The sequence below is a fragment of the Mus caroli genome, unplaced genomic scaffold, assembly GCF_978045245.1.
Source record: "Mus caroli unplaced genomic scaffold, Mus_caroli_1 scaffold_2, whole genome shotgun sequence".
NCBI lineage: Eukaryota > Metazoa > Chordata > Mammalia > Rodentia > Muridae > Mus > Mus caroli.
The window spans coordinates 91,950,057-91,964,643 of NW_028227257.1; the positions used below are offsets into that span (position 1 = coordinate 91,950,057).

Here is a 14,587-nt window from a genome sequence, read left to right on the forward strand (position 1 = left end):
CACTTAGTCAGGTTTTTAAGACACAATTATTGTTATAGGTTTTCTAAAATACAAGAATATATTTTACAATTCTTTATTAGCACCACAGTGGTTCTAATAGGATGTTGAAACTGTGTTTTGAGGTGAAAGCCACCTCGGCCTTGCCCACCCTCGGCCTTGTTGTGGCTCCACGGTCACAAGCCTGTCACCCACAGGGTACCTCGGAGGGGCCCTTTTGCCCTAAGTCCTCCTTGGCCCTGGCTGCCTGCCACTCTGGCATGTGGAGTCACTCTGAAAAGGACTTTGGATTTTAACCCGCTGCTGAGCCCAGCATTTCTGTAAACGGAGGAGGTGAGCACCCACCACACCAGCTGATGTGATGTCAAGAGGCAGCTCTGTGGTCTTGTGTGCCCCAAGGCCCTGCCCCACAGCAGCCAACAGCTAGCTGGCTCCATGTGGGCCAACAGTCGTCTGGGAAGAAGAGAAAAATGACTTTACAATAATGTTTTTTCTTGCTAAAGAATTGTTGAGGGTACTTTTAATAACCAATAACTAAAATAGGCAGCTCAGATTTAATTACCATTGATTATAATTGATAACAATTATAAAAACTGGACCATGATTTTCTAGTATAACTAAAAACCAGGTATTAAAAGATATTGCCTCTGAATCTTAAGGAATCTTCCCTGAAGGCAGGGAGAGGTGAGTTTGGAGATCACGGGAAGTTCCTCAGTCACAGTTTGTGAAACAAAGGAGATTTTGCGCCAGCTTCCCCGAGGATGCATAAGAAAAAAATTTCCAACTCAAGCATTATGGCTCTCCCGTAATGAGGACCGAATTTTTGAACTACCAAGTTTCTTAGTAATATTGGATTGTAACTATAACCTTGGGAAAGCAAAACTCAATTTCAAAACAATTTATTACTATAAGAATTATCATTAAAACTTCACTACTACATTGTGAAATTTGGCTGCCAATTTATATCTATGAATGCATGACAATGTAAACTTTAACGCTTCATTAAAGAGACATTGCTTTAAATCTTATCTTAATCTTACTTTCTAAGATAAGAATCACATTAATTATTATCTCAGCTAAAGGTATCTTAGGAGGCCCAGTTTTTTGGCCTGCTATGCCACGTGCTTGAAAAGACTCCTGAGTTGCCAATTTAAGGCTAACCTTCTGTTACCAATGTAAGAATTATTTAATCTTAACCAATAACTTATGAGCTGATTGTGAAACACACAGAGCACATTACCAATAAAACAAAACAAAACAAAAACAAATGAAGCAGTTACACGTAGACCAATAAGAGAATATTAATTTTTCTAGCTACAATCATAAAATAAAAAGCACGTTATCATTAGCTAAACGCAATAATCACGAATGCAGAAAATTTTCTTAGGACAAACCATCTATCAGCTTTTTCCTCCCCAAAACCATGAGGCTGCAGACTCTTTTTTTCCTTTAAAGAACAGTTTTTCCAGCAGGGGCCCTCCTGCTGTGTGCCTGTTTCTTGGCTAAAGCCTGTGGCCACTCTCAGCTTTGCTATACCAGCAGAGAAAGATTTAGTCATCTTTATTTTCAAACATGAAACACAGAACATTCAGTCATTCAGACAACGAAACAAAACACACATGAATTCACCGGTAAATGGACTGGTGCACCAGACATTAGACAAGACCTCTGCTACAAAGAGGGCAGAGAACTTCTGCTGTAAGGCCCAGAGAGAACAAAGCAGGGCACCCCTAAAATTTCTCTCTGCTTCTGGGACATTTTCCTCCCACTTGATGCAGTTTCTGACTGCGGCCAATCCGCCTAATTATTAAATCCCTTTTATTAAACCCTTCTTTTTTCATGCCTAAAAAAGCAGCTTCTGGAAGCTGCAGCTAATTCCTAGATCCTGATTATCTCACTGCTGAACCTAAGTAAATTGAGTGCACAGGTTTAGTGTCGTTCCAACTTAGCCTGTACCAATCTTCTCCGGTATGAATTTTAATTCTTTTCTTCTTCCATGGAGCGCCAAACCAGTGGTGTTCCTTCCCGTGTCCTCTGCCATTTCCCAGGTTCTGCGTTGGTTCGCCAATTTGTTGAGGCTGGCCAGTGGCTCACATGTCCAGGTTCGAGCCTGGAAGGCATCTTGGAATCTGGAAGAAAAGAGGGAATCTAGGCAGTGGGAGAAAGATGGAGCTAAGACAAGATCCTGATCAAAACTCAATTTTAATATTAGGAACACAGGGTTATAAAGAAGGGGGAGGGGCCTATTCCCGCCAAATCATCTTTGGAGTCCAGCTGCAGGTGACCACGTGAATACTCTGGAACAGCGAGGCAGCAGATAGCAGAAGTGGGGGCGGCAGAACGATAGGGTGGCAGACTCCACCCCTGGTGATCTCCTAGTCCTAACAGTCAAGTCTGATCAGCCAGATTTCAGGCTGTGGGTGGTGGTTACACTCCATGATACTCATCTGTGACCTCTTCTCATCACTTTTTCACTCACCAGCCTACAGTTCCACAAATTTAGTAAATTTTTAAAAGACAAATATCCACCTGGCCATCTCTTTTACTGCGACAAGTCTTTGTAAAAACATGAACCCCCATGAGAAGTTTCTTCTGAGGACCAGTCTAAATTACAAGCAACCCCTGAGCCCTAGTTTACATTACCTCCACTCTATAACTGTCGTTTTCATGCAATGCATACACAAAGCAATTTACTTGTAGATAGATATAATTTTATTTTCAATTTTACTTACAGAAATTTCAGATGATCAGGTAGGAAGAAACTATGCTCTGTATTTTGTATACTGCAAAGGGACTATAATAGTTGCTTGAGTCATATTTATTGAAATAATATATAAATGTATAGAAAACATATAGAACCAGAGGATGGAAAAACAGTACAATCATATCTAGGTTATGGGTGGTAATAAATAAAATAAATCTACAGTGAGCTTCAAGTCACTCATTATTTGAAGAACTTTCAAAATAATTCCAACTCATCATATTATATTATTTTTCTGTATATTGTACAAATATTTCAAAAAATTAAATATTAAATTCACAATGAATTTAGAAATTTTACCTCAGGTAAAATGCTTTTACTATAGTTTAATAAAATGGCTTAGGACATACTCTTAATTTTGGAAGCCAAACACTAGTCTAGTATTCAAGGGATTTCTTTTCTGTTTGTTCTGTGTTTTGACATTCAAATAGTGTGTTTTGTGGGAGCAAGACTAATAATCACTGTAGTGAATACTCCATGGATAATATCTGTCAGGTGCATTGAAATCACCCTTCCTTTGCTGGGAGAACAACAAAGGTACATCTCCTGCACTCAGTCATGTTATCTTGTAAACTAGGTACATTCTGAAAATAGTTCAAAAAGGAGGCTATAGAAAGCTTCTTTCTGCTACCTTTGTAATAAATAAATAAGAACTAGCAAAGATTGCTGTTTTATTTACTAAACCTGTGGTTCTACACCTGGGATTTGGTAGGTGAAATATTCTTATGCATATCTCCAAACTCCACTAATACTCTATATTGAAAGCCAAAAATATTTGATATAAACATGTGTCTTCCTATTAGTGTTTACTGTAAAGGCAACTGTACCTTCAGTTTAAAAATAAAATGAATAGGTTTTTTTTTTTTTTGGAAATCATGTCAAAATGTTCAGAGTACTTTACACTTTACAAAATCAATCCTTTACAAAAATTATTTTTTTACAGATATGTTAACTGAAGTTTTTTACAGATATGTTCATGAAGTTTCCACAGGAAGTGACATTTTGTGCTGCTGTGTTTCTGAAGGATTATCTAACTGAAAATTCTATGTATTTCTCAAACCCTTCTGAGTGTGTTGAGAATTAATCAAATTATTCACATTTCTGCCTGGCTACAGTTCTGTTTGTTTGTTTGTTTGTTTGTTTTTTGAGACAGGGTTTCTCTGTGTAGCCCTGACTGTCCTGGAACTCACTCTGTACATCAGTCTAGCCTTGAACTCAGAAATCTGCCCGCCTTTGCCTCCCAAGTGCTGGGATTAAAGGCGTGTGCCACCACTGCCCAGCCTGGCCACAGTTCTAAGGTTTATTTATTTGTTGTTTTTAAGCTACCACAGTTAAATTTAGAAATTATAATTGCTAAATAGTGATACATGGAATATGGATCCAATAGAAATTAGTGTCATTCATTTTTGTTGAGTTGTAGAATCAGCAGAAATAAGAATATTTGTTATCATATGTAAATTAACTCAGACAATGTCAATATTCATATTATTATTTAATATGATAGCAGAAACTTTGTAAGGCTGAAGACTAGTTGTTGGTCACTGAGAATTTGTTTTCTTCTCTTGATTCATGTATCTCTTTTTTATTTACAATTTTGTTTCATTTATCATATTTTTTAAGTAATTTATTTTTTTTTTACAGTCTAGTGGTTATCACCTTCCCATTCAGCCCTCTGACAGTTCCTCATTTTCATAATTTTTTTTTTTTTTTAGTTAATTAGTTTCTTTATTTTAAGTCAGGGCCTCAGTTTATAGGCAGGCTGAAATCAAGCTTGCAAACCTCCTGCCTTGGTCACCGGAATACTAAGATTTCAGACATGTGTTAAGATGACATTTCTTTTGTGATATTTGTCTCTGATCCCTGAAAATATAATGAAATATATTTATTTCTCTGACAGTCGTAATGCTAGACAACATTATGTATGGGTGACTAATTTAATTTAGGAAATATACATTCCTAAGTTTTTTGTATGCACTAAAACACAACATCCAAATGTAATTGTTTCAATATGCAAGAATAGCTACAGTGACCTACAGTGACAGTGGTCACCCAGAGTAGGTAATATCACTAATTTGCACACTTTCATGATGACAGTCATGCCACCACTGGCTGGAAGACACTACTTTTCTCTATGGCTCATTTTTATAATTGTAACGTCATAACTTTTTTTTCTGTCAAACTCTTTGCAGTTAGTTGTGCTTCTTCTTTTACTAGCACTTTGCTTTTCGAGATCAGAAACCTAAGCAAATATTTGTATTAATGGCATGTTTTAAGATCTTAGTGATTAATTTAATTGGGTCATTGAAAGATCATAGTGAATTGTAGACAGTCTATTTACTCCAATTAAATCCAGTGTGAAAAATAATCACACGCATACATATGTACATCACACACATGCACACATGTGCATAAACACCAAACACACCCTAATAGATGTCTGTGTATGTGTGTGTGTGTGTGTGTGTGTGTGTATGTGTGTGTGTGTGTGTGTGTGTGTGTGTGTGTGTGTGTGTGTGTGAGAGAGAGAGAGAGAGAGAGAGAGAGAGAGAGAGAGAGAGAGAGAGAGAGAGAAAACTGGCAAATTTCTTGGAATTCCAATCTAAGCTATAGCACTCAGTAGCTTTGTTACACTGAAGATGGTAGAAATAATTTCTCATAAAGAAAAATTTCTTGTGTTGTTTTGATAGTTTAGTAATTATCCAACCTAGAGAAAACATTTTCTATAGTCTTTTAACACTTGAAATGTTCTCCCAAATCAATGCAATTGCATCACCCATATAGTGTAATAAGTAAAAGTGATAATATTTTAAAAATAAGAAAAAGATTTAAAGAAATATAAAACACAGTCAGAGGTATTTCATACGTTAATGATAAGAATGAAACTTAGGAGATTAAATCAACACTTACAACTAAAATATTTATATAGGTAGTTTTATAATTTTTACAGAAATACTTTTTTTTTCAGATTCATCAGTGAATCCATATATGTGAACATAGTGTTCATTCATGTAAACAAGAATCCAGAATCTTTGACTGCAGCACAATTGTTAAAATATCAGAAAATTAAAATGACAAATGTTTATATAATGGCAAGGAATGATGTCTGTCCTGAGAAGCTATTTATGAAATCATGTTATAGAACACATTTGCATATGTATTGTGACGTAATTGCTGTCTTTAAACTATTAAAATGCTGCTTCTACAAGTAAAATTAAATGTATATCTTATACAGTAAACCAGTGTTAGTGAATCACTCAGCTGAGATGGGTTGCAGAATGTTGCGGCCTGCCCACAGTCCACAACACGAACGGTTCAACTGAAAATGGCAGTTCTCTGAAAAGAGAGGAATCTAGACGGGGCGGAAGAAAAGAATGGAGCCAGGACAACAAGTTCTGATCAAGGCTCAATTTTACTAATTTCAGACACCCAGTTATAAAGGAAGGGGGAGGGAACCCAACTTCCCGCCAAGTAACTCAGGGTCCAGTAGCAGGACGAACACGTGTGTGCCTCCAGGCAGCAAAGGCAGGTTCCAGCAGTAGGTAGGCGTGGCAGGACGAATGAGCCGGTAGCTCCACCCTTGAGCAGGCAGGTTCCAGGCTGGGGGGAAGGGAGGCCACATTTCCCCCCATTAGATAACAAAACAAAAATAAAAAAAAAAAGGGGGTGGCCTGAGGCAGAAAAATTATCTATGTTCAATAATTCTGCCTGAGTTCTTAGGGCTAAAGAAAAAACCTGTTTCCGTGGGATTCCCTAACTTTTCTAATGGTAAACTGTATCTGGCTAAGACTGTCTTTAAAGCACTGACTGAATAGCAGCGCTGGGCTGTAGGCTCTGACTTTATAATGCTAATTAGTGCTGAATAGGTAGCTACCTGTTTGCATTTTAAGTAGGGCGTTGGAACCCTGGCTGAGTTTAACTAAACGATTTTAGAATAACACTGAGCTGATAATCCTCTGCAATTTTGGGTGACAGGCAGGGGAACAGGGAGAAGGGGGTAAGACTGGCTGGCTCCTAGTACAAGGCCAGTTGGCTTTTTTATTTTTTGGGTGGGAGGCAGTGAAGGGCTTGCCCTTACGACAGCAAGGTCTCCAACCTCTCTCCCCCCTATTAATTAAGTTTAAATAGGCAATGCTTAACAGAGGTGATCAAATGATTTTTTTCATCCATAGATGAGTGGGCCTTTAACCTTGACTTGGGTGGACATTGACCTGATTCCTCCCGTGAGCATTGTAACAACTCACATCTGTGGCTCTTGGTATCTTTTGGGGAGGGGAGGCAGAGCCTTAAGTATTTTTGGTTTTTAGCTGGAGTCAGATACCAACCTCCTTCAAATCAGGTGTGTCGCACAGGGAACTCAGAAACGGTCAAACTGGACCTTCCCTCCGCAGTAATCTCCTGCGCCAAGCGGTACCCATACTGTATTCATATGATTATGAATCAGTAGCGCAATTCTGAGTTATTGCGAGGTCTCTATATGAGACTTGTCAACCTCAGATTTAGCAAGGCCTAGACAAGAATTATGTCAGTATTAACACCATTAATTTTGGTTAAAATAGGAGCTGAAAGTCTTTTCTCTTTATCCCTGTTATTCTCAGTAGCCTGAGGAACTAAGGACACCTTGCAGTAACAGCAAGGGTGAAAAGCCAGAGGCCAGCTAAGGGACTAAGCCCATCTCTATCAAAATAAGAACTAATCTTTGTAAATATATATGAAATTTCTACTTTCCTAGCTCTCCTGGTAAATCTAGATCTTATCTTAGACTGAAAAGCCACATGCTGGGATGTCCTTGGAAGGGAGATTAGCAGTACCACCTGTTTGCTCGTAGGGGCGGAGAACCGGAGAATGTAGATTGACCTGCTTGAGAGAAGGAAGAATTTTAAACAATGAGAGTGTAGCAATGTAAATTTTCTGTTCGGAGAAGTCAAGGTAATTTATTTAGATGCAAATTGTAAAGCTAAAGTTAATCTCCGGCCTCTTGTAGGGGAATTGGCTCAGAGGAAAACAGTTTTTCTGAGAGCTTCCACTCCCAGCACAAGAGGAATTTTAGTCTTTAGAATGATACTTACGAGAAGAGACAGAATCTGTGTTTACCTGACGAATTAATCTCTCTGGTAGCCACCGTGCTTCATCTTCATCTCGTGAGAAAACACAAACCGAGCCTCTTCTCCAGATTAGAACTGGATCTGGACCCTTCCATTTATTAGTCAGGGCGTCCTTCCATTTTACCAATGCATAAGAATTAGAAGTAACTGGGTGCCAGTGGCGTTTTGCTGCAGACTGACCTTTAATGTCAGTTTGCAAAAAGTTTAGGACAAATAAGGTGAAGGCAAGATGAGCCTTTGGTGACCTTGGGGGATATGCTCTGAATTAACTTTGCTAGGTAATTTAGAATATAGGAATCTCTAATAATTGAACTGAATATTAGACCAGTCTAAGATTGAGTTAGAATGGCTGGTCACACTGAAGAAGAGTGAAAAATCATTATGACTCTATTAAATGACTAATTTTACTAAGTCTGAATATACAGTCTCTGATGTACTATTGCCATAAAGTTAAAAGGCTAGAAGCTAGTCTAAACTGGAAAAATGACAAGCAAGGATTTAAGGTAAACTTCCCTTGAGAAGCATTAGTTAATAAAATACTTTCCACTTAGGAAACAATATATACTGAAAGATTAAAACTTTTGGCTTCTTGTAAAGAAGCAGAAACAATAAACATTTTTCTTACATAATGTAAAGCTATATTAGCCATACATAGAGGCAAAATTTTCTAGTGATTACCAGTTTACTAGAAGCAAAAATCTTTGAATTTAAGCATTATTTTAAACATCTGAATAGATCTGTAACACTGTTAAAAAGAAATTTTCTTGAACACAGGGAAAAACTTTTTTAGGCATTGTTTGCAAAACAAAAGAAAAGGCCACAAGCCGCTCTGGGACTGCCCAGAGCCCTGTATTGACTCAAAGGTAAAATACTTTTTAATCTGAGCATTAATCTTAAATTTGCAATCAAACTGCAAGCTGCAGTCAATGGAACAATGGCAGTTTTAACCATAATTTTTAAGTTTTTGTGCAAGGTTAGGATAATATCTACAACTTTGGGAAAGCAAAACCTATGTTTAAAACAATTTATCACTGTTAAAATCAATATTAGAAGCATTACTATCATATTACGAAGTTTGGATATCAATTAATATCTATGAATACCTATTAAAGCAAGCTTTAATGCTTTAATAAAGAGGCATTGCTTTATATCTTATCTTAAATTTTACTATTTAGGATAGGAACCACATTAATCATTATCTAAACTAGAAATATCTAAAGAGACTCAGCCTCTGAAGCTTAATCTCAAACTCTAACTCGCTTCAGGGCCTCACCAACTTTTTCCCAGGTTCCACAATCTATCGTTTCTTCTTCTTTGAACCATGGACAACAGCTATCTATCTTATCTAAAAAATTTCTTACTTTGAACCCTTCCTTCTTCCACCTAAGCAGCTTTCTAAAAAGCTGCGGCACACCGCCTGTCTCCGTATTCCGATTAACGAACTGCTGACCCCAAGCAGAAACAGTGTTGGGTCAGCACTGGTTCAAACTTGATTCGTATCCTACCGCATCCTCAGCAACACTTTACAAAACTGAAATTTTTTAGGCTAGCGCCAGCATGTGTACCTGTCCGTTGCTCCAATGCTCCTCCGATACGAAGATCCTTTCCTTTCTTGTGGAGCTCCACACAGCAGTCGTTTCTCTTAGCATCCCTCTGCCATTCTTCAGGTCCCAGTTCTGGCGCCAACTGTTGCGGCCTGCCCGCAGTCCACAACAAGAACGGTTCAACTGAAAATGGCAGTTCTCTGAAAAGAGAGGAATCTAGATGGGGCGGAAGAAAAGAATGGAGCCAGGACAACAAGTTCTGATCAAGGCTCAATTTTACTAATTTCAGACACCCAGTTATAAAGGAAGGGGGAGGGAACCCAACTTCCCGCCAAGTAACTCAGGGTCCAGTAGCAGGACGAACACGTGTGTGCCTCCAGGCAGCAAAGGCAGGTTCCAGCAGTAGGTAGGCGTGGCAGGACGAATGAGCCGGTAGCTCCACCCTTGAGCAGGCAGGTTCCAGGCTGGGGGGAAGGGAGGCCACAGCAGAAGTTACGTTAGATTCTGATGTTCACAACTGCAGGACTGTGTTCTCGGAACTTGCCTTAAACTGTTCCTTCTTCCCTCCTTGACACCTTTGTTCCTGCTGCTCCCTCTGTGCGAAGTCACACCAAGCCTTTCTCTCTCCTCATTACTATATTTCTGTGAGCCTTAAGTCACTATTTTTTCCTTCATTTCTTCAGTTCATTTATTTGTATTTGTACTATTTTTTTTTCTTCATGAACACTTACCGACACAAAGTAAGTCTAAAAACATTGTGAACCAAACTACTCTTTGCTTGAATAAATATTTTCAGAGTAGACTGACAAATGAATGATTATTTGTTTTCTAAGGCATGGCAGAAAGAAGAGGAATAGTAGCAGAGAAAACTACTTTGGAACTATAATCAGAACGTATAGTACTAAAAATTTTTCAATAAAAGAAAAATGTAAGTCAATTTACTGAATTTTCTTATGTATAAAATCATAGCGTGCTGCAATATGTTGGGTTCTTTATATTTCTGACAAGTGAGCCTTAGTCCCTTTTTTGTTCAAAAGAACCCTAACAAGTCATAAAGATCAACACTAGTTTTACACTAATAACTACCATAAACACAAAGGAGAAAGAAGAAGCTTTTTAATATGAAAGAAAAGTTATGTTTGAGAGAAAGTCACATGTAGATTGACCAGTAACAGACTATGTATGCAAGGATGCCCTTGAACTTCCACTCTTTCTGGGTCCAACTTGCAAGTGCTGGGATTATACCATGCAGGCCTTTATGAATAGATTTCATTGAAGAAATTACTCTATCATATATAGCAGAATGTCCAGCAATACAGTAATTGAATATGTGAACTAATGACTTAAAAGACCAATATTGATTAATTTTAAACCACACTTCATTTTAGGTTCTAAAGCTCTGAGGCGGAATGCTAAGCACAAGATAAATGGGAAATCAAAACAAGGTGACAGAGTTCATACTTTCGGGTCTTACAGAGAACCAGAACATTCGGATACTGTTTTCTGCTGTGTTTCTAATCATTTAATGTTACATGTAATCTTGTAATCATCAGTGGTGTTAGGAAATATGCTCATTATGGTGACCATGATCGAAAGTCAGAGTTTAAGATCACCTATGTACATTTTCCTCACTTTTTTGTCCCTAGTAGATGTCATGTTTTCTTCTGTCATTGCTCCAAAGTTGATTTTAGACTCCCTTTCTGAAAATACTCTTATCTCCTTTGAAGGATACATGGCCCAACTCTTTGCAGAACATTTCTTTGGAGGTGTGGGGATCATTTTGCTTATTGTGATGGCCAATGACCACTGTATGGCCATCTGTAAACCTCTTCACTACATGAACATCATGAGTATTGATATATCAGATACAATATATTGGATGTATTGTATACCATTGGCAGGAGCTTGGGTAGGGGAATTAGCACATGCAATTATTCAGCTTATTTTCATGTATCAAATACCTTTCTGTGATTCAAACATTATAAATCACTTTTTATGTGATTTGTTTCAGTTGCTGACATTAGCCTGCATGGACACCCATACATAGTGTCTCATTGTCATCTACAACAGTGGGGTAATATATATGGCTATCTTCATTATTCTAATTGCCTCTTACATAACTATCTTGTGTTCTCTGAAGAATCATAAATCTGAAGGGCAACACAAAGCCCTCTCCACCTGTGGCTCCCACTTCACATTAGTTGTGTTGTCCTTTGTACTATGTGAGGTCTGTGTCTACCTACCCCATAGACAAGGCCATGGCTGTGTCAGATTCAATTGTAACACCTATGCTGAATCCTCTGATCTATACATTGAGGAAGAAAGAGGTGAAAAATACTATGGAAAAACTTTGGAGAAAATAGAGTTTTCTTTCCAAGTAACTTTTTTGCTAAACATGATGTATATCATAAGAAAAATCCAGTTTCAGAAATGAACAATAAATAAAATTGCTCATCTTTCCCTGAAAAGCAGGGTGGTGTTTTATGTTTATAACAATATGAAATTTTCTGCTATGATTTAGATTATTTGAAATATAGGATTTATGAATTTTCCTGCATTGTACATTCACTTTGCTTCCCAAAATCTGAACATCTCCCTTTTGTTTTAGAATTTTGTTGATCTACCTTTCTTCTGCCTTTGTCTCTGAACATATTGTGTTCCCAAACAATTCCCCTGATAGACATCAATCGCATTATATTTTCCTGCTATCCTTAAACCTATTCTAACCTTTGATTTTTTTGATGTGTGCCTCTGTAATATACATATGTACATTAATATAACTTAAAATATGGAAAACGTGTAAATATAAAAAGTCATGTAGAAGCATTCAGAGGGAAAAAGAACACATGGGTGGGTGGGTGAGGAATGAAGTATGGGCGTTTTACAGGTCTGAAGATGGTTAAAGTACAGGACACATTTGTATGAAACAATGCTTTTTTATTCATCAATGTGTCCAATAAATATTCAAATAAAATATTAACTGAGTGTTGTTTTTCAGTAAATTGGCCTGCAACAGCACTGTTCTTTATTTTCTGTCATAAGTTTTACAATGAGGAAAAAACATCCTCTTTATACAATGAGAAAGAAACAATGACTCTGTCATCATGGACAAGTGTTCAACCACTGAGATGTGGACTCAGCTAATGACATTATTCTTTATCTGAATATCCCTGTTTACTTAGTATAGTGATCAAGAATATATTATCACTACTATCTAATTAAAGAAGTAATTTGTTAATTAAAAAACAAATATAAGATAGATTAGTAAGTTTGCAGAAGTAGGGTTCCATCATGATTTCTAGTGACAGAGTTAATATTGGGAGATTTTCCATGATTTCTAATCAGAGATGGAATTTCAGACATATTCTTTTATTCTTGTGATATCTTCAAGACAAATAATTAGATGAAATAATCAGTGTTATCATAACCATAAAAACCAGTAAGAGACAAAAGTATAACAAAGCAAACAACCATATTACTATTAGTGGAATAAAAATCCTATAAGAAGAATCAAGTAAGTAAATTTACACAGCATTTTCAAGAAAATTATAAGACCCAATAGGTGAAGGAAAACATTCCACACATTCAGTGGAAGCAGTAGAGGGGCAATACATAGGGGTCAATGCCGTTGCCTATATGTCTGTTGGAAGAAAACAGTGATTATCATCTTGTCAAAGAGACCCAATGTTGAAACATATTTTATAACATTGATCGAGTTAGATTATTTTCTGTAATGTGTTTGAGCATAAAATATGAATGAGTTGTAATATAGCTTCTAATTGGCATTTCCTTCTCAACTTCAGAGCAAAGTTTATAAAACTTTCAAAATATTTTATGATAATATATCTATACATCTTTATACTTATTGTTCCATTTCACAATAATGAGCAAAAATTCTACTAATAGTGTGATTGTTTTGATCTTTCTGGAAAACCTCAAAATTATTTTAATTTTTAATCACAAAACAAAGACATTGGGAAGCATTTTAAAGTGAATCCTTAACTCAATATTTATTAGGTAGGGATTATTAATTTGATAAAGCTCAACACATCAAAGAGTGTGACATTAGCTAATTCTTCAAATATTTCCTGCTTCATTTTATAAATTTAAATCATTTGTCAGTTTGCTTGCTGATTTAGCAAGCACAATTAAAATTTCATTTGAGATCTTTGGCGCGAACTCGGCAGAGAGCTCCAAGATCCCCAGACACCCGGGGTCTTGAGATCACTGATGAGGGGAACACAACATCAGTTCCAAAAAACTCAGAGGGTTGTGCTAGCAGGAACTGGGACAAAGGACACCTGCCCAACCCAACCAGTAGCTGTGGTTCTTTCTGGTTGTGCCACCCGCATGCCATCTTGGGCATGATCTCAGCATAGGGCCCCAAGGTCCCCAGAGGACTCTCCACACTGCAGGCACCCTAGCACACTCAGGATCTTGAGATCACTGGTGAGTGGAACACAATATCAGTTCCAAAAAACCAAGAGGGTCTTGTGCTAACAGCAACGGGGTCAAAGGACAAAGGGAGGGCTCTGAATAGAAGAATCAAGAGGTGGATCTGAGCTCCAAACTTCTGTGCACCTTCCCTGCAAGAGGAGAGCTTGCCTGCAGAGAGTGCTCTGACCACTGGGACACAGGAGAAAGTCAGTCTCCCAGGAGTGCTGACAGAGGCTAAAGGAGGAACAAGTTCCAGCCAGAGACAGCTAGAACATCTAACACTAGAGATTACCAGATGGCAAAAGGCAAAGGAAAGAATCTTACTAACAAAAACCAAGACCACTGGGCATCATCAGAACCTAGTAGGCCCACCACAGTTAGCCCTGGATACCCCAAGACACCTGCCCCACCCAGGGATCTCATAAACAACCACCAAACCCAGACACTATTACATATGCCAGAAAGATTTTGGTGACAGGACCCTGACATAGCTCTCTTTTGTGAGGCTATGTCAATGCCTGGCAAATACAGAAGTGGATGCTCACAGTCATCTATTGGATGGAACACAGGGCCCCTAATGAACGAGGTAAAGTACCCAAGGAGCTAAAGAGGTCTGCAGCCCTATAGGTGGAACAACAATATGAACTAACCAGTACCTCTCAGAGCTGTGTCTCTAGTTGCATATATAGCAGAGGATAGCCTCTTCGGCTATCAATGGGAGGCCCTTGGTATTGCGAAGATCAAAT

The 14,587-nt window shown here is 37.8% G+C and overlaps 1 pseudogene; it reads left to right on the forward strand.

The window, feature by feature from the left end:
• Positions 1 to 10,831: 10,831 nt before the first annotated feature.
• LOC110308063 (olfactory receptor 4C6-like) lies at positions 10,832 to 11,767 on the forward strand (annotated as a pseudogene).
• Positions 11,768 to 14,587: the final 2,820 nt, after the last annotated feature.